This window comes from Lycorma delicatula, chromosome 10 (assembly GCF_047948215.1).
Source record: "Lycorma delicatula isolate Av1 chromosome 10, ASM4794821v1, whole genome shotgun sequence".
NCBI classification, from domain to species: Eukaryota; Metazoa; Arthropoda; class Insecta; order Hemiptera; family Fulgoridae; genus Lycorma; species Lycorma delicatula.
In genome coordinates this window covers 69,644,307-69,665,336 of record NC_134464.1, presented here as the reverse complement: position 1 = coordinate 69,665,336, position 21,030 = coordinate 69,644,307, and the positions used below count along the sequence as shown (strand labels likewise).

Here is a 21,030-nt window from a genome sequence, read left to right as displayed (position 1 = left end):
AGTACGTCCAATTTACTAGTATTGTTATAACGACTACTAGAACCTAATATTGGATTTACAAACAACATAACAATAGTCTAAAGTTTATACAATTCAATTTTTGCAAGTATTATTACTTATTATTACTTTTTCTGTTTACAATAGAATTACACTACACTTTATGAATGAATATTGTACTGTCACTTTCACTCTTAATTACAAATATCTTACCTAACACCTTATTGTTTTCAAACACTGTCCACAAAGGAATGCTCGTGACGTAGTCTTTCTCGTTAATCAAACGCTTACTGATATCGCTGTCACCTCAACCGCGTCCAACATCATCTCGCCAAACTACACGCACACACACACACACTGTCTCACTCTCTCTCTCTCTCTCTTCCTTCCCGCTGGTCCCTGGCAGTATTTATATCCCATGGCCTGCCGAACCAGTACCCGTCTCATCCCTTTAACTTTTGAAGCGTACTAATTTTCATTCTCCATGACCTTACGTTTTTCTATAAATTCTTATTCCGGTCCGTTCACCCTTCTGGCCGAACAACACCTTTTGAAGGTGTCATTGTGTGAACAGATTGTTACAAAGATCAGTTATTTTTTTATTATTTTCTCTTAAAAGAAAATAATTCCATTTTTTTCTTAATGGAAAGAAATACGTTATCCTAGCCCGTTATACTGGTCCTAGTACAATAGTTACAAAATCCCATCGTAAGAGGAATGATTATTAAACTAATAAGACATTTGCAAAGTATATTTTTAGCAACATATTTTATTAAAGGAGTGAGTAAGTGGAAAATGAATAAAAATTTTATTAAATAAATTTATGAAAGTTAGATTTGTGAAGGTTTGTTTATAGAGAAGTATTCACTAATTCTATATACATGTTAACCAATTGCTATACTCTGTTAAACAATAGCCTGCTGTAATCGAACAATAGGGAACCAATTATCTAATTTTGCCTGCAGTGCCTGACAACTGCCGGAATCTAATTAGATGTAAATTGATTCATGTAATCAAATGGTTTGTGTTTTAATTATTGTTTTTTTTTTTTTTTTGTTTATTACCCTGAAATAATATTTATTTTTTTTATTACCACAGTATTTTATTAATAGATTCTCAGAGATTTCTTCTTGTTTAGAAAATGTTCTATAAAATTTATTTTCAAAAAGTAATTAAAATATTAAATTATTGAGTTGTGAAATGAATATATCTGCTATTAATCTTGTTGTTAGGTTATGGGAATGACTCTTTTTGGGTATCATTTTGATTACAATGGTATTGTAATTTGTTTGAATTTTTTTCGGTTCCGTTATTGTTGAATATTTCACGTAAATATTTCTCCAAATATGCTATAGTTTATTATCTTGTTGAAATTTTTAATATTAGCCAATGATTTCAGTTTTGGTAAAAGAAATTTTTAAATCAGCATTTTGGCTATAATTTTAGTGTCTTCAATCTGGAGAAATGTTAATTAATTATTATTTTTTCACTATATATCTATATTTGGTCAAACATGTAAGATTTTAGTTTTTTGCTAAGTTTTATTTTAATTTTAATTTTTATTTTTTTATTTTTAATGTCTTTATGTTGTTTTATTTGTAAATATTTTTTTATTCGAGTAAGTACTTGTGAAGTTTCCTCAAAGGCTTTTCAAAAATTAATATTTCTTATTCTTATGTAAATTCATTAAAAATTTACACCTGTTCCATCCTTTATTTTTTTAAATTTATGTATGTAGTTAAATTTAAGGAAATCTAAAAGTAAATTTTATTCCTCGCTTTTATTGTTGTGATTTTATTAATCTATTTATTTTTGAAATTTATACTATTCCCAATTTTGGATACTATATATTTTATTAAATTAATTTTTCATTCAGTTCACTGTTTTATTAGTGTATACAGTTTATATTACAGTGTTACTGTTGTATGATATAGGTTTATTGATTTATCATTAACTATTGTTACTGTTAATATTGGTTTTCGATAGATACGCTGTTTTAACTTTTTTTATGTTGACATCTTAAAAATTGAAATATTTTTTTATCTATTTCTTAAGGGTGTAAAATATTTTTACTAAAATCGTTTAGTATTTTTAGTATTAAATTATATTCAAAATTTATTAAATTGTTGTATACTATGAAATTGGATAATATGATAACACTTAGGAACTAGAAAGAAAAAAACAAACAAAAATTCAAGTTCCTAAGATTAGAAATAACTTTATTTACCATTAGAAGAAGTAATTTTGAATGTGTATAAAACAATAAGCATAGTTTGAAAGTATTAAAATATGTATCTTATTGAAAGTTTTTTATGTTTAAAAAAAATTCATTTTAACCTAATCAATCGTTCATAATGGATTTATAAACAAACTTATAAAGGAATTTGGATTTTGTTTTATTACATCTAATTGTACAACTTTTCAATTTTTTATTCATTGTAAATATCTGAGTGAAAATATTGCATTTACAATGTCAAATTCTATTATGCAGAAAGAGGTAAAATAATTGTTGGTTTTATTCCCACTTTCAATATGTACCTTCTGTTTATAATTCATGTAAATAATCTGAGATATATTTGGTACTCGTCAAAATTTCTTTCTCTGAGATAAATAAATAATAAATAATGGATAATAAATTAATAATGGTAAATGTACATCCCGACCATTGCGCTAGTCCATGCTAAGAGTAATTTCAAACAGTATCCTAGTTCAAAAGACAATTTCAAAACTCGTCACTCTAGAAATCTTGGCATAAAATACTATTTGTTCATCTTCAGGATTCGTAACTGATATCAAATTTCTGTTCACCTAAAATCATTTAACTAACTCACATAATACAAGACATAGGATCGAAATATTATGGAATATAAGAATTTCACATTTAACATTTAATCTTTAAAACGTAATTGTTTTTCATTGTTTCGTTCTTCTACTATGGATTTTGACCACCTTTGGATTTCGTGAAATAACTCTTCTTTCTTTTCCTTCATCTTTTCCTCCAATATTTTGTCACTCTCACTAACTTTTTTTCTTTATTTCGTCTTACAAGATGTTCTTGGTTTTTATTGTTTGTACCTAACTCTTGAAAACCTTTATAGTTCCCTGATATTCCCTGTAAAAATGTTAATTTCCATAAAATTGTCATCTTTAATGTTCGTTGTATCTATGTCATTTTAAGTACTTATATTCATATACTATTTTAAAATGATAGTTACATGTTTTTTAGGTAATCTATACTTATGCATCCGGATTGAATATCCGTAAAAATTATTCACCTTTTTTTAATTGCATCTGAGAGTTTTTTTTGTCAATTCTATTTCTATATTTCTCTTCTTATTTTTTACATGTATAATAGTTTTATTCTAGGGAAGAAATTATAAAATACTTAAATGTACGTTTTTTTTGGTAACTGCAGTCCATACTCTAGTATAAAACCTCTGTCGCTTTCTTTATCCGTATGGTTGTAAAATATATTAAATATTTTACAGATATTCGTAAAATAAAACAAAAAAATTATTTTTACTTCATTATAATTCTGTTGCCAAGATGACAATCATATGATATCTCTCCAATAAAAACGCATGTTGCGTTGGTTTGTTTGTTGTATGTGCTCATATTTTTATTTTAGGTGATATATATATATATATATATTGACGCAGAGCGGATTACGTGGTGCGCCGGGCGGCTGCTCGCAGCCGTTGTTGAGCACTACCATCTAGCGGGAAAAATTGATGTAACAACAGTAAATAAATTGTATTGTGCACTAAAATCAGTACCTTTTTTATATTAAGAAGCATCAAGCACCATACTTCTTGATACGAAATACGAATGTTGTACATATATAATATTAAATGTATTAATCCTTTTACTTCATTATATAATACTTAATACGCTCACAAACATGAGGATACGAACCCGTCGAGGGTCCAGGCTAGATGATCGGACGAGCGAAGCGAGCCCTAACCAGCTGGTAAAAGGAATGATTTTCCTTTCTTTAATGAATATTATTTCGAAAACTATCAAGTTTCGTCCAAAGTGCTAATTGTCATCAGATTATTTTTGGTCATCTATATAACATTTGTTTTTCTCGATCTCGTATTATGGTATTCATTTTTTTTTTGTATAAATTGTAACATATTAGTAAAATATATCAATAAATAATCATAATAAAAAGCAACTATTCAATAAAACCGTATAATTCATTTCATTTAACAATTCTATGCCCCTAAACTGTTTAACGTGCTTCGAATATCGTTGTCGTTGTCAGAACTATAGCCATCAAAAAAATGTTTAAATACTCTTGAAAAAAATTTGATCAAATTTATTATGCATTATGTGTTTTTTCTTCCTTTGTTCTCTTCTTTGGTCTTGTTATTTTTTGTTTAAATTTTTACAGATACAAGTAGTAAAACTATTCTCTTTTAACCTGTAATTATGACTATTCTTTTTTGGCACGTCTAACATTTTTTTTCTTAATTTTTGTATACTTTATCCTTTTTGTAAACTTGAACTTTCACTTTTTATGAATTATGTTAGATCATCTGTCCATGGTTTACGCTTTTCTCTTTCTGATGATCCCTCAATTCAGTATTTTAATGAGGTATCTATCTTTTAATTCCTCGAACAAGCTTTTGATTTCTTTGTTTTATTATTATAATATGATGTAACAATAAAATAAAACTGATTTATTTTGTTGTTTTATTTTCTATGTAGAGATATTTATTAAGTCTGTGTTTTCAGTGAGATATTTCTGGGGATAAATAAATTGAAGTTGAATTTCAACTAAAAAATGAACCCTATATATTATATATAGACATTAAACCGACATGGTTATAAATGAGATAGCAAGTACAAAAGTTCTAGGTATTTTATATATATAAATGTACTAATGTAAACAGTTATGAATGGAATTTTCTATTGCTTCTACAGTCCTTGATATTCAGATTTCATCTAAAAATGAAGTTTCTTTCTAAAGGATGAATGAAGAAAAATTTATACAAAACATTGAAAGTATTAACAATAGGTTATCATACTCCGTGAAATGGAAGGTAAATAAAGGTTGTTGTTACATGTCAGCTTAAAATATATTATACGAAAGTAAATAAAATTAAAAAAAATATATAAATTAGTCAAATATTCTCATCTGAATAATTTCATTTCAAAAAAATATAAGGAAATAAAAAACGTATTTAAAAAAAATTAAGTATATGTTTCTCATTTTTTTCATAATGAATTTTGTTGTTAAAATATTGAATAAAATATCTTGTATTCCCTAAATAAAAACGAAATAGTCTAAATTGAATATATAAGCTATTACTTCAAGATAATGATAGCACCATACTGAATAATTTGCATTAATAATATTTAGTTTTACATTTATAAAAAAAATAATTTTAATTTGTATAAAAACCGAATTTATCAGTTTTTTGTTGATAAATTATAATATTTAACTTTTTTTTTATAGATTTATAAATTTTTATTTAAAATATATTTCCATTACATTTTTAAAATAATTTAAAATTAAAAATTAGAAAAATGATTTTAGGAGAAGCTCTATAATTTAGTAAGATAGAATTTGTGTAAATGTACGACATTATCTGACCTAAGTTTTATTCTTTATTTGTTTTTATGTTTCTAATTTATGTTTTTATGTTTCTACTTTCTAAGCCCTAAATTTTTAGGCTTACTATTTAAATCTTTTTATACTTCTCACTGCACGTTTTTGTTTCTCCTATAGAAAGATTGATGGAACATATCCTACCATGCACATTAAATACATAAAATATATAGTAAAATGGACTTACCTATTTTAGATATGTTTAAAATATTTCGTATAAATATTCTTATAATCTTTCTAAACAAATGCAATTATTAGTCATAATATATTTGAAATTTAAATCGCACAAATCAGAGTTAGTTTTCTGAAAGTAGTAGCGTTAATTTTGAAGTCAGTCTTTGTGATGCTCAGAGTAAAAATGTTATTTGTAAGTTAAAACATGATCTAAATTTTGGAGGTACTTATAAACTGATTTGAACCATACATTTAAACCACCTGAAGAAATCAAAGAAGAAAAAAATTTCTCATTAATTTCATTCATTCCCATTTTTATTTTTCATTTCCATAGTAACCTCTTCATAGGATGATTGTTAATCTTTAGAACGGCTACGCCACTTTCATGAGTAAAATCTCACAAGAAATTACCACAAATTTATAATTGAAGACTACTAAAACAATACCTTGAATAAACGTTTACAAGCATTTGAAACGTATGATTTCTTTCGTTATTTTAATTCACGTTTAAATATATAAAGAAAGAGATGTGTAATATGAACTAGTTTTTGTCTATAAAATTAACAAAAATAAAGTTGGGTTTAAAATTTTCTTATATTATGAACATACATATAATATTTTCATTAATCATACATTACTTTTAAATTGTCAAAACTAATTGTTTTCCTTTACAATTTAAAAGAAAAAGTTATTTTTATGTTTGGTTAGTCAAAATTTATAAACGTCTTATTTTTTTACACTTGTCTTTGTTTTTAACTTTTTTTTGTATCGATAAATTTTTTCTTTCAGATTAAATATACTGTAACAATATCTTTTTGACAGTATTTTTAAAATGAAAGAAAAATTTTATCGATACAAAAAAGTTAAGACAAGTGTAAAAGACGTAATTGTAAAAAGAGTATCAGGTGGGTTGGATAGTAATCAAGATTAAAAACTGAACAAAGATGGATTAATCTTTTATTATATAGTAATAAAATATTAAAATTAGAATATACAACAAACGAGAAAGGCAATTTGTATTATTTATTGAGGAAAAGTTTTTAAAATACATTAAATGTAGATAAAAACTGTGATATATCAGTTACAAGCAATGATGGTCCGGCTTCGCATGTGCTAGAATGGTTACTTTCGTTTCCATTCTCGGTCAGGGGATATTTAGTAAATGAAATATTTATCCGATCCCGTCTAGCCAGCAGGCTCTCCCCACTCGACCCCCTAAGTTCATTAAACTCAGGCTTGTAAAAATAGTATTAATTGCAGCCTGTTCAATTTACAAAAAATTGTAATTTTTTCAGAGCAGTAATTGGTCATACAGAACTCGAAACTTTGAATGATCTGAAGAATGCGGGTTTCAAATTAATCGGCCTCTTATCTTATATTAATCTTAAAAATATTATTCGAACGAGTAAAACTGTATTTTTCCTGGTATTTAGCGTCACCCGATAAACACCAGTAAAAAATGAACTTCGTTTCTCACTTTAGTGGTAGCGGCTGCATTTGTAGCGCTTTACACCATCGCACCCCTTCATAAAAAAAAAAAAACCGAAAATAGTTTTTAGATATTTATCTGAAGTGTATTTGCAAGGCCAAATCTAGTGGATATCTCATTTATTATAGTAGAAAATGGGGAAAATTTACAATCACTTTTACCTTTCTTCACTCCTTTCAAGGGATGAATTTCGTAAAATATAATAATTGGTTTTTAGATATTAATACGAAGATTACACATACAAAAAATCAATTTTATATCTTTATTTCTTACCGATAAATTAAAAAAAAAACTAATAGCCGGGTCTAAAAAAAATCAATCTCTTCAAACTCGGATTTTCAAAAATCTAAAAATTTGTATTTACATATATTCCTAGAAGATTACACACACCAAAAGTCGAGTTTTGAAAATGTAATAATGGTTGCTAGAGAAAATTAAAAAAAAAATAGCTGGATCTCAAAAAAAAATTCGAAAATCCATTTTAACCCGCCAAACTCGGTATATCAAAAAATCTAGAAACTGGTTTTTAATTATTCCTGTAAAGAGTACACACACCAAAAATTAAGTTGATATCTTCTTTTGTTACCAAGAGATGAAAGGAAAAAATTTCATTCTTACTCCATTCTAACCCTTTAAAGTTGGAATTTCTAAAACTTTCTTAATGACATTTACACCGTAAGAAGAACTTGTATACAAATTTTCATCAGTTATCTTTAGTAGCTTTTGCTGGGCGTTGATTATGAATCACTTACGACATGTTGTTTAATATGTATATAAATATGGGTTATACAAATTAAAATAATATTACTAAAAAAAGGAACATCATCTGCACATACGAATGATAAAACCAACTAATTACTAATTTGATAAAACCAAAAAACTTTCAAAGAATTTTTGAAGAAAAATTAAGAATTACTTTCGGTCGCATGGTGTGATTGATTGGGCGGTGAAAATGGATATTCTTTTCATTTTCAGATAAGAGCAGTACGAAAATATCATTCGCATAAAATCTGATCTCATATATGTAGGCCTATGGATAAAATTTGTGCCAAAATTCTCCAAAATTAACTGACCGAATTCATTGAAATTTAGATATGCTGTAATAGTGTATTTTTAAGTTGTGCTTGTGAAAATTTTATGAAGGTTAGTTGAGTCGTTCTTGAGTTACCCTCAGTTTAAATCAATAACAGACTAATTTAAGGTTTTAACCTCAATTTGAGGTTATGTAATTTTGAATTTGTGAATTTACAATACACGACTATGCATTAAATCACAATGGTGACTGAGCTTAAACGTAATGCTTGTGTTACGATCGTTATTTTTAATTATTTAATCAATTTACAATCATAAATTTAATTGCTTTTTTAACAGAAAATATATTTTAATATAACGTAAATAAAAAAAATCTTCCTTTTTTAGTTTTCTAATTTATGCACAAAAACTTTTTAGTTTCCTTGCACAAAAAATTATAAAAAATAATTGCACCAAAAGTATTATACAAAATACAATAACAAAAAGTTGGTCTTCTGGGGAAGAAACTACCATGAATTTTTACTTCCTTGTACTTTACAAGGAAGTATTGTAATCGAGAAAAATATTGGTTTTCAGAATTCAACGGAAATATCCAGTTTGACCATCCTTGAATCCATTTTGACTAGTTTCAACCTGACGTATGTACATACGTATTTATCTCGCATAACTCAAAAACGAATAGCCGTAGAATGTTGAAATTTTGGATTTAGAACTGTTGTAACTAGTTCTTCATCTCCCTGTTTGATTGCAATCGACTGGACCAAAAATGTACAAAAAAGCCCAAACTCGTTAAGTTTTGGATTTTGGACCTTTTCTGAACTACAACGATATATTATCATAAGTGGTACTTATTTTCTTTGATTATAACCAAATAAAATTACAGCCAAATAAAATTTTAATTAATGAAATATTTGAATCTTACAAGAGGAAGGCACAAGGGTTCGAGTCCGACTTCATTTCCTTTTTTTTAATATTAAATATATTAATTTATTAATAATTATTAACTTGGGATTATAAAAAAAAATTACAGTAAATAACCAATAATAACAATAAAAAAAAAAGAAGAAAAATCAGAAGTTATTAGTGAAATAGAATTTTTACTACTTTTAATTTTTTTTTAAATGTGTATGCGTAATTTGATAGGCGTAGAAGGAAGTCATGTGGTGTCCACATTAGATTTTAAATTTTATATTCATTTCAATAAAATCGAAATGGAAATTTGAAAATAAAGAATATTATTCAGTATATTTTACAAAATATTTTACTATTTCTTAGTTTTATTTTAGGTAAAATTTTAGTTAATCATTTTTCTTTTAATGTAGAATGAAATTTAGTGTAACATGTAAAAAAGTAAGTCACTTTGTTTGACAAAGATTTTCTTCATATCTGGTAGGTAAATTTTTCAAAATGTAGCGAGATTTAAATGGCTCAATCTACTTGTAGGTTATATAATATATAAATAAATACATAAATATAAATATATATATATATATATATTAAACTAATACGAGAGAGTATTACTAGTCTATTATTTTTTTTTTGTTTATTTTTTACAATTTATATCTCTTTTCTACTAACCAATAAAATGAAAAGGTACGTTATAAGATGGAAGTAAAAAAAAAGCGAATGTACAACTCTTTTGTAAGAGAGCAGCTAGTTCCAATTTAAATAGGAATTTTTCATATATGGGTTACATATAGGCTGTATTTGTATACCTACACAAATATACGAGTATTACATAAAATACTTCACTCATCCAGAATTTTGCGTTATCTGCTATAATATATCATACAGAAAATAAAGAATCTCATATTCTGAAAACTTCCAAAAATATTCGATTAGTTTTTTTGTTAAATAATAATTTTCTATAAATTATCATTAATAAATCTTTGGAATTAATATTATTTACGATGTATCATTTTTTATTTTATAAAAGCAGCTAAAAAAAAAATGAGGAAATTTTCAATTCCATCCGTATAATTTTATTTATCTTTTTTTTAATGTATCTTTTCTTTATGCCAAATGAACCTAGTTTTCAATGATTATTTTATATTGTGAATTACACATAAAAGTGTAGTTAGTTTTTTTGGAATAATTTAAAAGAATATGTTTTTTAACCAAAAATTATATTTGGGCATATTTTTCGATATTTCTTTATCGTTGCTTATTAATGGATTTTTATAGCGTAATTATATGTATGTTTATTTTTTTTGCTTGATGATTTCGCCACGTAAGCTTGAAGCTTGTGGAAGCTGACTGGGATACGAATCCGTGACCTCTGGATAAAAGGCTGAGACGCTATTACTGCTCCGCCGCGGAGCTCGGTGGGTTGAGATGTTAAATGTGTATTTCTCTGAAATATATTTAAAAATTATACGTTAAACTAATTCAGATTTCTAGATTCCCGAAGATTCTTAATCCATTCTTTGTAAAAGCATCAATTAGGTAATTTATTTTATTTTTTATCACGTACTTCTTAACACTATTGTTAACAGACAAAAATTAAAAATAAACCACGTAACACCAAATAAACTTAATAATTATAGTAGAATCAATCGTTATTTATAGTCGTATAACCATTTAAACTCATTAACGACTTATCAGTGAAATGTAACTGTTCCGGTAAACTTGTAGTCTTGAACAAATTCAGGCCGACCATTTCTTAGACGTTTGTTTAATTAAACCCTATCCACCAAAAAATACCGGTATCCACGATCTAGTATTCAAATCCGTAAAAAAAATTATCTTTATTAGGATTTGAACTCGTGACTTCGAAATCAGTTGATTTGCGACGACAGGTTTACAACTATATCAACCTGGTTGGTTATTTTATTTATAACTAAAAAATATAAAAATAAAAGTGAAAATTTTTAACTGATTTAAGTTTTTTTCTTTTTAAATAATAACTAAAAATGATATATACTATTAAACACAAAGTTAATTTGGGAGTTGGAAGGACCAAAGATGAAATTATGACATTTTTGGAATTTATTCTCCGCTCACCGACAGCCTAAAAAATAAAAACATTTTTTTTTTTACAAAATGCATTACTACTCTTTCAATGATTTGTTTTTTTTTAATAATCACTGGGTTAGTCTAATGGTGAACTCGCAATAACAAATCAACTAATTTTGAAGTCGAGAGTTCTAAGATTCAAATCCTAGCAAAGGCAAATTACTTTAAACGAATTTGAATACTAGATTGTAGATACCGGTGTATTTTGGTGGTTGGGTTTCAATTAACCATACGTCTCAGGAATGGTCGATCTGAAACTGTGTAAAACTATTACCCTTGATTTGCATTCATAGATATCATCCTCTGAAGTGATACCTTACGGTGATGAGACTAAACTGAAAAGAAGGAAAGATGATTTTTTAATAATAATTAAACTACCGTGAAATTTATTGTTTTCCTTTGAACGTTTGCTTAAATAGTCACTATTTACGATTTGGTCACTATGGAACGCGATAGAACATTTTTGTTTTGGTTTTTTCTGATATTTTCTCATTTTCCAACATTTCCAACATTTCACTGTGTCATTTCTTTCTTTCTCCCGATCATTGGTTCTTAATTCATAGTTTTGTTTTTTTTTATTTTGTCACGGAAACTTTCCAGTTTCTGATTTTTTTTTTCAATAAATTTCTCTATAACTTAATGGATTTCCTCTTCGTAGATCTGTTTCGTCATAGATTTTTATGACTTCTGAGAACCAAATTAAGTTTTTTTTTTTGGTTTTCGAAGAATTCAAATACTTTCTTTGTCAATTTATTATTTTTTTTTCTTGAAATGTGCGTAAAATATTGTTTCCTTCGTATCTAATTGGAGATTTTTTTTGAATATTTTGGTATATTTCCGAATTATTTTTTATTCGCCTGGTTTCATTTTCTTTTGTGAGTCTTTTAATTGTTCTTCCTCTTTTTTGTAATTTTTCTTATGTATATACATTCCTATGCGTAAAGAGTTTTTTGGGGATTTGATTACTATGTTTGTGTAAATAAAGAGAAATTTTATGATATAGATTCTTTTGATTATTCCATATGCTTCCTCTATTTAATCAATTCTTTTATGGATTGCCATTTTTGTAAGTCATTTTGTTAGATTGTTTTTCTTAAATATTAAATTTTTTTAGTTTTTTGAAATTTCCCATGTCTATTTTCAAATTTCATCCCTACATTTTTCAAAAAGTCAACTTTTGAATTTTTATATTTGTCAGGAATTTAGGTTTCTTACATGATATTTTGTAATTCGGTTTTTCCACTATTTACTTGAGAAAATTTAATTGCGTTTCTGCCCATTCAACGTGTTGGCTTAAAAGTGCCAAAAATCATCCGTGAATACAAAACAATTGTTTTTGATTCCTTTTGTTTTCATTTCGAGGATTACTTGAAGGATTTCTAATCCATTCCCTTGTCGGATTTCGGTTTATATCAGAAATTATTCGGAAATTTCGTTCAGATCAGTTCTTTTTTTATATAAAAGAATGTATAAATACGCAACAAAAAAATTATATACTGTTTGTTTCTTTTATATTTAAAATTTTTATTTTGCGTTTCTATTAGTTCCTTAGTGGTTTAAAGATGTCGAAACATTGCCTTTTGTATCGAAGTAGCACGCTTACGTATGTCTGATAGGACTTAAAGAATGTATAATTATGTATGTAATGTATTCATATTATTTTATAAGAAAGTGTGATCCTGCTTTAATACGACCTACTAGAATTTTATCTTTTTTTGTGAGTTTGTGATGCAGTTTCCTTTTGAAAATGTAATTTATTAAATTACACTATGTTTACAGAATTATTAGTATATTTATATTTGTGCATAAGGATTGACATAACGAAGAAATCATATTGTAATATACACGTTCATTGATAATATCAAAGGATTAACAGTATGACAAAGTTATGAAAATATCACTACATATACGTACCTTTTTTTAGCGATGGTTAAAACTGATGTTTTATCTTTAGTGGTTGACGTTGTCATCGTCCTGATAGTGTTTACCAATAGCGACAGGTAAATAGATAGAGTATTATTTATGGCTAAAATATCCGTTCATGTAAATATAAATCATGTAAATGCTCTTTTGTTTACTTCTAACAATTCACTTAATTAAGCTTGTTAAATCACATTGTAAATACCTTGCAACTTCAGTTCCATGTTGACTTTTTATTACTTTAATGACAACTCCTGTAGTGAAGTTTTTTAATTTTATTTTATTTATGTGATTTTATTTTAAATTGAATTATACCGAAATTAAACGACTGGCACTATGTAGGGATTCTTGGAGAGCTGCATCAAACCACTCAAATGACTGAAGACAAAAAAAAATTATTAATTATTTATACATATATATTTTTAATATCAAATATAATTGTGTTTCTATTTAATGGATTTTGTATTTTCTTATATTGTATTTATTTAAAGTGCAATGCCGATCTCCATGGCGTAATGGTATTGTCTTAGTCTTCCATCTGGAGATCCCGAGTTCAAATCCCGGTCAGGCATGGCATTTTTCACACTTAGAAATTTATGTTTTTATATTCCTACGGACGAGCTTCTTTGTAAGCTACTGTAGTTAATTAGTTCTTCAGACAAAAAAAATGGAATTTATTATTACAAAGATAAAAATAAAAAAGTAAACCATATAAAAATGGGTATTATTTCCAGTGTTTATCATCACGATAAAAAATTGTGTTAAAATTTTTTTAGGGGTTTAAAACATTTTCGATTTCTCAGAATTCCAATTTTTTAAAAATATCCCTGGATTTCTATTTTTGTATCTTCTGCTGATCTTTTAAAGATTATTTTAATCAATTCTTCTTCTCTCATTATATATTCCAGTCAGTTAGCTTCCCTATTCTGCTTTGTTTCTTAAGCTTTTTATTCTCGTTCACTCTCCTCATTACTTTTTAATTTTTCATTCTGTTTGTCCTTTTAATATTCTATAATCTTCTCCATGCTCATATTTCACATGCCTCTAGCTTTTCTTTTTTCCCTTTTCTTAATGCTCATGTTTCAAATTCATACAGAAATATACTTTAAACATAATCATTTACATGACGCTTCTTTTCGTCTAACTATATCTTCTTTAATAATATATATATTTCTTTCTATTAAACGCTTCCTTAGTCATTGCTGTTTCCACTTGTAATTTTTTGTTAGCATCGTACTTAAATATTTATACTGTTTTAATTATTAATTTTTCTTCTTTTATGAAAATATTATTATGTAGGCTTATTATCTTCTACCATTACATTCTATCTTAAAGTCTTCTAATTTTAAAGTCATCAGTGTTGAATAATCTACACTTAATCTTCTACAAATACTCACATTATTTTGTTTTCCTTCCTTCTATTTTATTTTACTTCTTCTTTTTATAAATACATATATAATGATGGAAATTCAAGCATAAGGTTACAAATATAATTCATGTAGATAGTTTAGAATTAATTTTATATTTTAATAAATAAATCTTTTATTCTGATCAGTACATATTAAAAAATTATATAGAAAATCTTGTTGGTTTTGCCGGAAGTTTTTGAAATTCAGACATTAAGGGTCGGACTTTTATTTAAAAAAAAAAAAAATAAGATTAAAAATATTGAAAAAGTATAACGTTCATGAGACTGATGAAAACAATTGATTTTCAATTTCGGTCCAAAATATGATATTTATGCAAAAGCGACTTTAATAATACTGTATTATTATAATATTATAATAATAGCGACTTTATAATAATATAATATTATAATAGCAACTTTAATTTTTTTTCGTGCTTTTTAAGACACGAAAAAAATATTAAAATATTTTTTTTAGAAATAAAAATTAAAATAGTCAGAGCCAAAAACCATAATATATGTTTTTTAGAGGTAGGAAATAAATTTTAAGAAAATATATTTTAATAATATTCATATAAAGATTAAGTAAGCTTAACAAGTATGCTGAAGTAACGTTTTCTCTAAATCTAATACCTCCTTCAATAAAGACTAAAATAAATGAAAAGAAAATTTAAAAAAGATTATTTGCATTTTAGGTCTGAGAATCTTTCTTTTTCCTGTTTAGCCTCCGGTAACTACCGTTTAGATAATTCTTCAGAGGATGAATGAGGCTGATATGTATGAGTGTAAATGAAGTATATGTAGTCTTGTACATTCTCAGTTCGGCCATTCCTGAGATGTGTGGTTAATTGAAACCCAACCACCAAAGAACAGCGGTATTAACGATCTAGTATTCAAATCCGTATAAAAATAACTTTAGTAGGACTTGAACGCTGTAACTCTCGACTTCCAAATATCAGCTGATTTGGGAAGACGCGTTAACCACTAGACCAAACCCAGTGGGTTCTTAGGTCTGAGTCTATAATGATTAAAAAAAAAGTTTATAATGATTAAAAGAGATTTAGATATCACTTAAAATGGGAAGTACAAACTTTCAATTGTTTTTTTTAATTATCTAAATAAAAGGGAAATGGAGTGAAAGACCAAAAACAAAAATATTTTAATTTTAAGAGGTGAGGGTTGTTTTTTTTTTTAAAAAAAACCTTTTTGAATTATTTATTTATTCATTTTAGGTAACAAATTTTCTTTAAAAATTTTGTTTAAAATATATCTTAAGAAAATCAAAATTGTTTTTTTCGTGATATTTCCCTACCTCTGGACGAATTAAAAAAAAAAATAATATGATCAGTGTCCCATATATAGAAATAATTGACCCAAATTTGAAAAGAAATCAGTTTGGTCAATCGTGAACCGTGCGACAAACAGACGTACATACGTACATAAATACATACATATTTATTTTTTTGGCTCAGATGAACTTGTTAAACCCTAAAACGTAAATATTTACAATAAACCCGATAGATAATGGTTTTTCATTATCATCGTACTTTCCCTTTTAATGCAGCTATTCAAATTATATTTCTTGGAAAATTTAAAATAAATGTGATTGAAGTCCACATTAAAAATCACGTAAAATAATATTAAGGTAAATAAATATTAGAAGAACGAAAAAATAACTCACAATTCAAAAGGTACAGTGAAAAGATATTTGAGCACGTGTGTACACGTTAATTGAGGTAAAGAAATTTCAGGGTTTTTTACAATTCTTTAATCAATGATACTTAAAAATTCATTGATAGAGTAATATTATTTCAGTAAAATAAAATCTTTCTATTCTGTTTAAAATGTTTTTTTTTGCCGCTGTGTTTATTTAGTAGATTACATAAGAAAGCTACCTAATTTAATGGGTACCCTGATTCGACTTCCAGAAAATTTCGACATATCTTCGCGTTTCATATTCACTACACCCCAAAACCACCGTCAGTTCAAAAGTTATATATATATTTCACTTTCTTGTGGACACATAAACTGCCGTAATTATGCGCCAATCACTTTCAAATTGATACATAAAACATAAAGATCTCAGTTCGTCAATGGGAAAAATTGGACCATGGTGGTGGAAGTGGGGGGCTTTTTCAAAAAAGCAAAATATAACTCTCTTATTAAGTAAAATATCGAATTCGTTTAAAGTTCCTACTATTCTTTGAATAAGGGCCTAAAACTTTAAGTAAAGTTTTTTGATATCACCAACCATTGGCCAAAGGGGTGGAAAAAATGGGATTTCGAAGACAAAAAAAATCATATCTCCCTTAATAGGCACAGTATAGAATCGGTTTAAGTGATCGTTAGTCCTCTAAACATTACCTAAAAACTTTTCTTTGAAACAATTTTTGATATGACCAACCTTACGGCAAGGTATAACCAAAATATTGCTGGAATTATAAGAGGATGGGGCTTGTCGTATGCTAACTATACAACCATTGTCATATTGAGTAAATTTTAAGTTTTTCTTAACTTTAAGGTGGGATTATTTTTTATCCCCTGCTTAGCACCGGTAAAATTTTCCTCCGCCTTTCGGCGTGCTGAAAGTGATTTTTTTAATTTATAATCGGTTCCAATTTACCGGAAAAATAAGTAACTTTGAATACAAAAAAAAATTCCCTTTCGGCACGCCGGAAAGCGGAGGTAGATTTCATCGGTGCTCAGTAGGGGATAAACCCATACACATATTTAGCATAGGACAAGCCCATCTTCTTACAAAATTTTTAGGTAATGTTTAGAGGACTAACAACCACTTTAAACTGATTTGATACTGTGCATATTAAGAGAGGTATGACTTTTTTGTCTTCGATACCACATTTTTTCCACCCCCTTGGCTAATCACCAACCTTTATTTAGATAATTTTTAGGCCCTTATCCAAAGAATAAGGAACTTTAAACGAATTTGATATTCTATTTAATAAGAAAGTTATAGCGATATTTTATTTTGTCTGTTTCGTGTCCACAAGAAAGTGAAATATATATAAGTATAAACTTTTGAACTGACGTTGGTTTTGGCATCTGGGGGATGTGAAACGCGAAGATATGTCGAAATTTTCCGGAAGTCAAATCATGATACCCATTCATAGCTTTCTTATCTATCTAAAAAGGAACTGCTAACACTTTTTTTATTGTTTATACAGATGTTATAAGTTTCCTTTTAAATTCATGTTTTCTGTTATTTAATATTGAATTTTTATTAATTTTAAATATATTTTTATAGTTCTATTTAGAACCCATTATTGAGTACTCTGACTGAATTATGTGTAGTTTTTATTTTAAGGGAGTTCTTGCTTTAATATCGTTAAATATCATCTTTTCTTTACGAAGTTTTTTTTTTTCTAATTGTATGAAATCAGAAATACTAATTATTATTTTCTCCGAAATTAAGCAGAAGAAGCAGTAGCTTGAAAAATGACCAATAACCGAAAATCAATAATAAAAACTGTTCATACTGGGCTATAAGAACCGATATTTTCGTTTTTGGGATGAAGATAGGAATACATTTTTACGCTAATCGAAAATGAAAAAATTCGAACTGTGTATAATAATCAGTCAGAGGTAAATGAGCATAATAATAAAATTTTGGCAATAATGGATGAAGTAGAGAAAACTTCGATTTTCATGCGTTTAAGAAATTTGATTATAAAAGATGGTTTATGCAATGGAACGAGGCTTGTTAAAAAATGGAGAATAATGTTTAAAGTGAAAAATTTTGAAAAGTCTTTAAAGTTTATATTACAAGACTAACTTTGATTATGAGAATACACAGGGGTTTACATTGAAGAGACTTCGGTTTCCTTTGCGATTAGCTTTTTATATGACGATTAATAAGTCTCAAGGACAAACTTTTGAATTGGTTGGTAATGCTTGGTGAAGTTTCTGGGCATGGACAGTTGTATGTTGCGTTATCAAGAGTAAAAGCATGGAGTGGAGTGAAAGTGAAATTGTCTCCAGAGCGTAGAGATGAACGAGTGAAAAATGTTATTTTTAAGAAACTTTGGGTTCTAAATTGATAAGTGGAACAGTGATTTTTGTTTATTGAAAAGAAGAATTTAAAAGTGCAAGCGGATATTTTGTTTTGAAGTTATTTTTGTTTTAAAAAGCGCAAGATGATGACCCATCCTAAAACGTATCTCCTAATAAGAAAGGGTGCTTAACTGAATGATGATTCAATGGTAATTTTGAAGGCCGGTATTTTAAATATAATAAAACAGTTACCTCAAGGTTTTTGTTTGTACGTTTATTTTTATTTATTTACTTTTTTTTTGTTTCCGTATGGGGAGAAAAATTTTCTGCCAACCGATGTCGGGGCTCTCATCCGCTAAAAAACCTCCTGTCTGTAGGTTTATTAATAAACTTCTATATTTTATATTTAATAAATAAATTTGATATATTTTTATATTTATAAATAAATTTAAATTATACTACATAATATCATAAACTCCGTCGCCTATGCCTAAACCGATCTAAACCAAGTTTAATTGGAACGATTTTCTGATATTTCTTCGTTTTTCCTTGATCAATTTTCATCATTTAAAAAAAAAATTATACAAGTAATCAATTTTGGACACATAATAATCTCATTCCGAGACAGCGCCCGCCAGGAAGGTCTAGCTCCACTGCGGAGGGCGGTCCGTAGCCACGCCGGGAGAAGCTAGTTGTATACTAAACAGATTAGTTACAATTATCCATGATCTAGGACAAAAAGAGATTACTACGATAGTATTATTATAAAGCGTTGATAAAATTTGTTATTCATAGAACGATTTCAATGTGGTTCTGTTTTTAATTATTTTTCTGTGTTAACTATAATCCCTGTATGATACTCACTCATCTTTTAAATTATCTAATTCCACCTACTCATTCTATTGCTAATGTACCCACTTAACAAAAAAGCTCGTAGAGTTTCACTAATTAATACATTCCTGAAAAACATTTGAATAAAAATGGATTTAAATATAAATGGAAGTATCTGAAACTTTTTTCATTGCCTTAATTAAAAAGTTTATTTTTGTTATTCTGATGAAACAGTTTTATTAAAATTGTATTCAGTAATTAAAAAAGTAATGAAATTTTTTTCATTTATATAATCAAAATATTTTATCCGGATTAAAAAGCAAAATATTTTCTTTTTCAAATCTAATTCTGATTTTTATTACTTTTCATTTCTTATTAGTCTCACGGCTTTATATTGAATTAAATAAAATTAAAAAGGTATACATAGACTCGTTAATATATTTATAAAACTAATTACAGTATTTATAAATTGTTTCAATTATCAAATTAAAAGAAACTAATAGTGTTAGTTTACCCGTTTGAACTTTATGTGTGTTTGTTTTGGGATGTATGGGTGGGTGGTTCAAAAGTACATTTTTATTTTATAGCTCCATGTATAATATGAGTTAATTTTTGTCAAATGAATATAAAATTTTAATTCTGTTCACTGATCATTGCATTCTAGTCACAGTGAGAACAGTTTTAATTAAAATTAAACCAAAACTTTTACAATATATTTTTTGGTATTGTAACAAATTTAAAAATTTGATTCAGTTTTATTTTTTTGATAGTATTATTACGTATGTTTTTATGTTTTTATGTTTTTACATTTTATGTTTTTTTTTATTTCTAATTTAAATAATATTCTGTAAATTATTTTTTATGTTTGCTTTCTTTTTGTCTCACAAATCGTGTTTTTTAGTTTATTAAGTAATTAAGGGAACACAAATAAATTACATTTCAAAAAGCGCGTGAATAAGAATTTCTAGCAATAAATAGTACATAATTAAATAAACCTACAGTGTTCCACGAACAAACAGACAAACGTTCAGGACATACTCTACTGTTGAAACTAATGAAAAATGTTCATATAAACATAGGTCAGTTCGAGGTACGGCTAGCCAGTGAAAGCTTTCGCTCGGGTTTCAATTCTTCTAATAAAAAGAAGCTCTAGTGCAATTTTTGGGACCCAAATTAAGGAGTAAAGTTGATGGTAATTTGACCTGAGAAACAGGATAAAACAGGACCTAGAGTTGTAATTCCAGTATTTTTAATGATATCCGACGTAAAACACAAAATTCGGTGTCGAAAAACAATTTTTTTGCCCTGAGGTAGACAATCCCCACGTCCGGAACACAACATCTACGTTCCACGTCCAGGGCGGCAACAGGTGTACCTTCGTACATTACATATAGCTGGCTAACGGGGTTCCGAGTGAATTCCTCGGTTATGCTTTGTTAAGTTTGACCTGGTTCCAACTTCAGGTCACTAAACGGACTGGATTTTGGCTACCTGCAGGAAATGGAATAATAAACGATTTTGGAAATGGATTCATACCGCTCT

General features: G+C 27.3%; 1 protein-coding gene across 1 annotated transcript in view; it reads right to left on the bottom strand.

Annotated features, from left to right (window-relative positions):
* Positions 1 to 16,432, bottom strand: part of LOC142331725 (uncharacterized) — a 499,803-nt gene extending 483,371 nt beyond the window's left edge. The window contains exon 1 of the mRNA XM_075377774.1: positions 16,425 to 16,432. The gene's annotated coding sequence lies outside the window, so the exon portion shown is untranslated. The remainder of the gene's footprint in view (positions 1 to 16,424) is intronic.
* Between the last annotated feature and the right edge of the window lie 4,598 nt (positions 16,433 to 21,030).